The sequence below is a fragment of the Marmota flaviventris genome, chromosome 10 (assembly GCF_047511675.1).
Source record: "Marmota flaviventris isolate mMarFla1 chromosome 10, mMarFla1.hap1, whole genome shotgun sequence".
Taxonomy (NCBI): domain Eukaryota; kingdom Metazoa; phylum Chordata; class Mammalia; order Rodentia; family Sciuridae; genus Marmota; species Marmota flaviventris.
Genome location: NC_092507.1, coordinates 119,769,288 through 119,776,847, shown reverse-complemented (window position 1 = coordinate 119,776,847; position 7,560 = coordinate 119,769,288). Strand labels below are relative to the sequence as shown.

Sequence of the window (7,560 nt, the reverse complement as noted above, 5' to 3'; positions counted from 1 at the left end):
TTTGGAGCCAAGTACTTTGACCAGGGAGGTGCTGTGTGTTTGTGTGAACGGGGCAGGATGTGGGGGTAGAGGGCGTCTGTGGTCTGACTCAGTTGTAACTGGGTTCATCCCTGGATCTGGGGCTGAAATAGAGCCCTTCAACTCCTGTGGCTGCCCAGTGCAGACGGGGCAGTGTGTGTCAACGATTAGCCACAGGGACCACCGTTCCTGGGAGCAGATGAGCAGTGGTTTAGGAAAGGTATTGTTCTGTTCCAGCAAAAACCAACTGATGTCAAGTAGCAGAGAAGGTGTGTACGCTAAGTAAGTGTGTGTACGCATGTCTGAGCAACTCGGAGGCCCGTGAGCGTGGGGCCCGGAGAAGGAGGCCCACCTGCCCACCTCTGGACAACGTTTGCAAAAACATTGCTCTGGTTGTAACTAGATGGCAATCAGAGAGGGTCAGGACAGAAGGCAGGGGTGATTTCTAGAGAATTCCTTTTCTTTGCCAAGGCAATTTCAGCTTCATCTTGAATATAAGTCAGAGCCTCAAGAGGATTTTAAGAGAGAAAATCTCTGTCTCTTTGGTACTGGGGAATTGAACCCACAGGGGCACTTAATCACTGAGCCATACCCCCATATGTTATTTGGAGATAGGGTCTCCCTGAGTTGCTCAGAGCCTCACTAAGTTGCTGAGGCTGGCTTTGAACTTGCAATCCTCCTGCCTTAGCCTCCCGAGCACTGGGATTACAGGCAAGTGCTCCCCGGCACCCAACATCCCAGACCTTTTCATTTTTTATTTTGGACGGTTCTTGGTAAATTGCTGAGCCTGGCCATGCACTTGCGATCTTACTGTCCTAGCCTCCTGAATTGCCACCACACTGGGCCCACTCCATCTCAATGGCTTCGGGGTCACACTGCCCTTTCTATGACTCAAAGACAACAATAGTGCTAATTTCCAGTTCATTCATTTCTCAGGTTGTTCAACTCATCTAGATTTCCTCCCCGCTACTCCCCTCCCCTCCCGTTCACCCCTGGTGAGTCTTGCAGCTCCCCGGAGAGGATGGGTGTGGTACCTAGAGGTGGCCTCGTCCATCCTGATTGTTTAGCTTGGGAACCTGAGGGCAGAGGATGTGGGAGTGCAGAGGGGAAGGGAAGGCCCTGGAAAGTCCCTGGGAGCCTGGCAGCTCATAACCACAGCTAAGCCTGTCTAGAGAAGAAGCCTGGGTTTGAGAGCAATGAGGAAATGATTGGTATTCCATGGAGGGTGTGTGCAGCCACAGACATGTGCACGCGTGGCCCAGGCCTGCTCTTCCTGACTGCACGGGCCAGCTCCTCTAGCTCAGGTGACCCTGCGAGCCTCTTTGCCCTCCTGCAAATCCTAAGGCCTGTTCTGTTATTGACCTAAACTTTGTATGGAGTGTCAAACTCTCAGAGGTTCATTATTTTATTTATTAATTTTTTTTTGTATGGGGCATTGAGAACCTGGAGGTGCTTAACCACTGAGCCACATCCCTAGCCCTTTCTAAAATATTTTGTTTAGAGACAGGGTCTCGCTAAGTTGCTGAGGCTGGCTTTGAACTCTCGATCCTCTGCCTCAGCCTCCTGAGCTGCTGGGATTATAGGTGTGTGCCACCACGATTGGCCTCAGAGTTTTATTTAAAATGTCTTATTCTACCCTTGTGCTTGATTCATATTTTGGCTGGGTATAGAATTTTAGGTTGGAAATCAGGCATGCTGTTGCACATTTATAATCCCAGTGATTCCACAAACCGAGGAAAGAGGATCACAAGTTCAAGGCTAGCCTCATCAATTTAGGGAGATTTTCAGCAACCTACTGAGACCCTGTCTCAAAATAACAAATACAAAGGAATGGGGGTGTCGCTCAGTGGTAGAACGCCCTGCCCCCCCCAGAAGAAGAAGAAGAAGAGGAGGAGGAGGAGGAGGAGGAGGAGGAGGAGGAGGAAGAAGGAGAAGAGAGGCCTTATTCTCTTATTCTATCCTCACATTTGTCACATTTGATTTATATTTTGGTTGGGTATAAATAGAAATTCTAGGTTACAAAAATTGCCCCTTTTTTTTTCCATGGTGGTCTGCAGTTGTGAGACCAGGGGGAAGCAGCACTTCCGGGCACAGGGGAGCCATGGCAGGCAGCTGGTGTACAGGGGGCAGGCTGGTGGCGGGTAGATCTGGAGTGTGCAGTGCCCAGAGCAGAAGGACGGAAGCATCGGGAGGGAGCAGAGTGCGTGGCTGCTGCAAAGCAGGGCAGGAGGGGCTTCCCTCCACCTCTGACTGGTGCTGGGGCTCGGATGTCCTAAAGGGAAAGCCCCGTCCTCCACAGGCGCTCCAGGGCCTTCTGTCTAGAGAGCTTTAGCATCAGGCTCGCTGTAGAGGAGAAATTCCACCCTTTAAAGCTGACAGTGTAGCCAGGCATGGTGTCCCCGGCTTGCATCCCGTCTGTGGGGACTGTGTGTGTGTGTGTGTGTGTCCTGAGGCAGGCGGATGGCAAGCTCAAGGCCAGCCTCCAAAGCTTAATGAGTCCCCGTCTCAAAATAATCATAAATCCACACGGTGGTGGCACCTGTGTGTAATCCCAGTGGCCCCAGGAGGCTGAGGCAGGAGGATTGCAAGTTCAAGGCCAGCCTCAGCAACTTAGTGAGGCCCTAAGCAAGTCAGGGAAACCCTGTCTCAAAATAAAAAATAAAAAAGGGCTGGGGGTGACCCTGTGGCCCTGGGACGTCGAGGGCACGGCCCGGACGGGGGCGACATGGAGTGGAGCCTCTCTGCCCTTCGCCATCCTGACCCTGGTGAACACCCCATACAAGCGAGGTATACCTACTACCCCTGCTGCCCGGACACCATCACCCATGGGCTTATGGCCGGGGTCACCATCACAGCCACTGTCATCCCCGTCTCAGCTGGGGAAGCCTACCTGGTGTACACTGATGGCCTCTGTTCCCGTTCTGACTTCAACAACTATGTGGCTGCCCTCTACAAGGTGCTGGGCACCTTCTTGTTCGGGGCGGCCGTGAGCCAGTCCTTGACAGACCTGGCCAAGTACATGATCGGTCGTCTGCGCCCCAACTTCTTGGCCGTCTGCGACCCAGACTGGAGCCGGGTCAACTGCTCGGTCTGTGTGCAGCTGGAGAGGGTATGCAGGGAGCCCTGCCCACGTCACCGAGGCCAGGCTCTCTTCCTACTCTGGTCACTCCTCCTTCGGGACGTACTGTATGCTGTTCTTGGCGGTCCGGTCCAGTATGTCTCAGACTTCTTCAAAGCCCGACCCCTGCGGCCCTGCCTGGAGGAGGCGGTGGAGCGCAGCCCAGCCTGTCCCTGACGCTGACTGTCGGCGAGGCCCGGCACAACCACCGGGGCTACCCGGTCTCCTCCTCCTGAGCCAGGACCTCCAGGCGACCATCTGTGGGCCAGCTATGCCTGGGCCCTGGTCAGCAGGAGGACCCAGACAGGCCCCAGGTTCCCAGCTAGTGCCAGAGGCAAGCAGTGCCCCTGGGGGCCAGGCGTCCTGTGGGCTGTCCTCGCTGCTCCTTGTGTGGGGTGGGGAAGGGCCTGGGAGCCAGGCACCCCGGGCTTCGTGGGGGTGTGCACGTGGGTTTCTAATAAAGCAGGCATTTGTTGAGGGCCTTGCTGCCAGGATGGCTTCCTGCTTCTCTCTGGCCAGCACACAGAGTTATCTCATGACCAGAGGGCCTGAGCCGAGGGCGGGCAGGACCCCAGGGCGCAGCCGGGAGGAGTCTGGCAGTGGAGACAGCAGGTTGAATGCGTTGAGGGAAAGCACACCCCTGGTGCACGGCCAGAAAGACCAGCCAGACTCACTGCCCTTCCTGAGTGCTGCCCTTTCCCCTCCTCAACCCTGTGTATGCCCCAAGGCCTCAGAGTCCCTCCACAGGTGATGGGGATCCTGCCTTCCGGACTGCCCTTCAGCAACACCCTCCGCCCTGCACAGACTGGGTTCCAGGCCCTGCAGGAAGCACTGTCCATGCCTTCCCTGTGCCCCCGTGGGACTCTGGCCTGAGCCCTGCTGTCCTGACCCTCTGTCGACAGCCGGTTCTGAAGCCAGAGGCTGGGCTGGTGCCTCTAAGCCATTTCAGAACTTTCTGGGTTTGCCTTTTCAGTGGGAGACTGATTCATAGATTTTGTTTTTACCAAAAAAGAAAGAAGGAGAGAAAGAAAGAAAGAAAGAAAGAAAATGGCTGGGGATGTGGCTCAGTGGTTACACACCCCTGGGTTCAATCCCTGGTACCATTAAATAAATAAAGTTGAATCCCATTTTTGTTTCATGAGTGTAGTATCTTTTAGTGTAACTGAGGATATGATGGTAGTTTTTTGGTTTTTTTTTTTTTTTGGTCCTATGTAGAATTTGTTCCTGCAAATGCTTTCCATTCTTCTTTTGTTTGTTTGTTCTATTTTTGGTGCTTGAGGGTTTGTTCAGTCAGCTATTCAGATCACTGACTGTCTGATCATTTATGATTTTGGGGGGATTGAACTCGGGACTTGAGCACACAAGGCCAGTGCTCCACCACTGAGTCACGTCCCAGCCCCTCTGTCTGATGGTTTGTGAGAGGGGATGACACAGTTAGGTCCCAACAGTAAACATACGGTTCACTCAAATTAGGATGATTTCAGGAGGATTTGTCTGCAACGTGGCCACTTACAAAGTATCGGGGAGCTGTGACCTTTGGTTGGGAGACATGGGGTGGGGGAGGGGAGCCTGAGTGACCCCCAAGAGAAACCAGGGGAGTAAACTCTCTGCTCTCACTGTCTCCTGCCCCCGGTTCCCTTGGCTCCGTGTGGGCCAGAGGTCAGAGGGGGGTATCCCCCAGCACACAGGGCCAGGTGGGGGGGTGTAGAGGAGCAAGGGAAGTTAGCTCCCACAGCAATCGGCACCCTGGAAGCTGAGTGTGCACACTCACGCGCACACACACACGCGCGCGCACACACACACACACTCATGCACACACGCGCACACACACGCGCGCGCACACACACACACGCGCACGCACACACACACATTCAGTTCCAGAGGTCCTCGGAGCTGCCCATTCATGAGTCTTGCAGGGGTCTGTGGGGTCAGTCGGGGCCTTCTCACTTTCCCTGTGCACTTAAGGATTCCGCGCCTTTGAGTTGGCTAAGTCAGTGCTACCTAAACCCAGGTGGGTTCCTGGCTCTTGGGCTCTATCTGGAAATATCAAAACTTCCTTGGCTATATATCTGGAACGATCTTGTGGGAAAGAGAAGAAGAGTCATCCTGAGGCTAGAATGTGAGTGTCCAAGTGTCTCAAAGACCTTACCGAATTCTAGGGTTTGGGGGAGGGAGATAGCAACTAAGGCTAGCTATGTGAGTCTTTTGGAAAGTTTATTATATGTTAGGGGTTCAATTCTTTTTTTTTTTTTTTGGTGTGTGTGTGTGTATGTGCGCGTGTGTGTATGCACATGCATGTTGGGGCTGAAACTCAGGGCCTTACACATGCTAAGTACATGCTGTACTACTGAACTGCAGCCTCAGGTCCCAATTTCTAATGTGTGTGTGGTTTATGTGTGTGTGTGTGTGTATGTGTGTGTGTGCGCAGGAGCATGCTGGGGATTTAACATAGATAGAAGCACTCTTCCACTGAGCTACATCCTCAGTCCTTTTAAGTTTTTATTTTGATACAGACTCTCACTAAGGTGCTAAGGGTCTCATAAAGTTGCTAAGGTTGGCCTTGAACTTGCAATCCTCCTGCCTCAGCCTCCTGAGTTGTTGGATTACAGGCCTGTGTCATTGTTCCTAGCCCTGGTCCCATTTTGCTTTCCTTTATTTATTTATTTATTTATTTTTTGTTGTTCCAGGGATTGAACCCAGAGGTGCTTAATCACTGGGCAACACTTCCAGCCCCTTTTACAATATTTTATTTATAGACAGAGTCTCACTAAATTGCTTAGAGCCTTACAAATTTGCTGAGGCTGTCTTTGAACTTGAGATCCTCCTATCTCAGCCTCCCAAGCCACTGGGTTTACATTATTTGCCCTTTTTATTTTGAGACAGGCTCTCATTAAATCATAGAGGTTGGTTTTAAATTTGTGATCCTCCTGCTTTAGCCTCCCAAGGAGCTGGGATTGCAGAAGTGCACCATTGTACCCAGCAGAATAGAATTTACATATAAAATGACAAGGAATCGGTTTATCCAATTATGGAGGTTGACAAACCTCATGATCTTTTTTTTTAATACATTTATTTTATTTGTTTATTTTTATGTGGTGCTGAGGATTGAACCCAGGGCTTTGCATGGGCTAGGCAAACGCTCTACTGCTGAGCCACCCCCCCAGCCCCCACCCCCCATAATGTTAAGAAACAGCAAACTGGAGACCCACAAGAACCGATGTCCAAAGCCTGGCCCAGGAGGACTGTGGTGTGGTTCCAGTCTGCAGGCCCCAGGGCCCAAACCCAGGAAGAGCTGATGTGTCCACTCCAAGTCGCAGCCAGGAGGAGTCAGTGTCTCAGTTCAAAGGCAGCCAGGCAGGAGGGACTCTTTCTTATATGGAAGAGGGTCAGCTTTTGTACTGCTTAGGTCTCCCATTGATTGAATGGGATTCACCCTCACGGAGGAGGACAATCTGCTTTACTTAGCCTACTGACTTAAATGCTGCTCTGATCCAACTCCTGCCCCCTGGAGAGACATGCTCAGAATAATGCCTGATTAAATATCTGAGCACCCCGTAGCCCACTCAGGTCAGCGTGCAGAACTGACCACTGTGTCCCCTTTCTCGCTGGGTGTTGCAGGAGCTGGGAGTCTGCAAACTGTTTTTCCCAGGTTTCTTTCTAGCTGGTTCCTCCTCCTCCTCCTTTTTCTTCTTCTTTTTACTGGGGACTGAACCCTGGTGTGCTTAACCACTGAGTCACATCCCCAGCCCTTTAATTTATTTGTTTATTTTATTGTTTTAGTTATAGAACAAAATACCTTTATTTTATTTATTATTATTATTATTATTCTTTTTCAATGCGGTGCTGAGGATCGAACCCAGTGCCTCACACGTGCTGGGCGAGCGCCCTGCCACTGAGCCACAACCCCAGTCCTGCCAGACCTTTTTTGAGATAGGGCTTTGCCAAGCTTCTCAGAGCCTTACGAGGGGGCTGAGGCTGGCTTTGAATTCGTCATTCTCCTGCCTCGGCCTCCTGAGCCTCTGGGATTTACAGGCGGGCGTGGACTCTGGATGTGGAGGTAGCATGGTGATGGGTGGCTTTGGGCCCTGGGAGCGCTTGCTCCTGGTTCCCTGCAAGGCGGTGCCCACAGCAGGTCTCAGGTAAGTGCAGCAGCCGTGCAGGTCCCCGCGACCTTCCTGATGCAGATGAGCTTTGAGTCCCATCATTTTCCTGAGACAGAGTCTAAAGTTGCCCAGGCTGGCCTTGAACTTGTGATCCTCCTGCCTCAGCCTCCCAAGTTGCCTGGGTCACAGGTGTGCACCCCGTGCCCTACCCTCTTCTGTTGGAACCCTTCCAACATCTTTGTAACTTGGTCCTTTTACAGCAGTCGGTCCTTACCACGGCGGGATGTGTTCTAAGAAACCACAAGTCCTACTGAACCCTGT

The 7,560-nt window shown here is 52.1% G+C and overlaps 1 pseudogene; it reads left to right on the top strand.

The window, feature by feature from the left end:
• The first annotated feature begins 2,836 nt into the window (after positions 1 to 2,836).
• On the top strand, positions 2,837 to 3,372 carry LOC114079540 (phospholipid phosphatase 2 pseudogene; annotated as a pseudogene).
• Positions 3,373 to 7,560: the final 4,188 nt, after the last annotated feature.